Source organism: Pan troglodytes, chromosome 6 (assembly GCF_028858775.2).
Source record: "Pan troglodytes isolate AG18354 chromosome 6, NHGRI_mPanTro3-v2.0_pri, whole genome shotgun sequence".
Lineage (NCBI taxonomy): Eukaryota > Metazoa > Chordata > Mammalia > Primates > Hominidae > Pan > Pan troglodytes.
In genome coordinates, this window is record NC_072404.2 from 68,135,611 (window position 1) to 68,136,026 (window position 416).

A 416-nucleotide genomic window follows, 5' to 3' on the forward strand; every position below is an offset into this window, starting at 1 on the left:
TCAGCAGTAAATTTAGAAGAAAATAAGAAATGTGTGTACTTTGGGCCAAATAACAGTGTTGGCCACTTGGGAACAATTCAGACAAGTGCTCTTCATCATTACTCTTAAAGTAGCAATAGCACCACATCCATTTCCTGGTACTAGCCAGCCTGTTTTTCACTGATATGAAGTGCAGAAGACATTGAAACAGTGAAGAAGGGTGATATAAATGGAATACTTATATGAAATACAATTGTTAATAAAAGGTAGCATTTGATATTGTACAACTATAGATAAGATGACAAGTGTGAGATAATATTTTTACTTTAATTGACAATAACTTTATTCACAATATTTCTATTTCAAATAATTTTTTTGCTTTTCATCCAATATTACCTGAGCTCAATAGGAATCAATAAAATGAAACTTTATTTCAC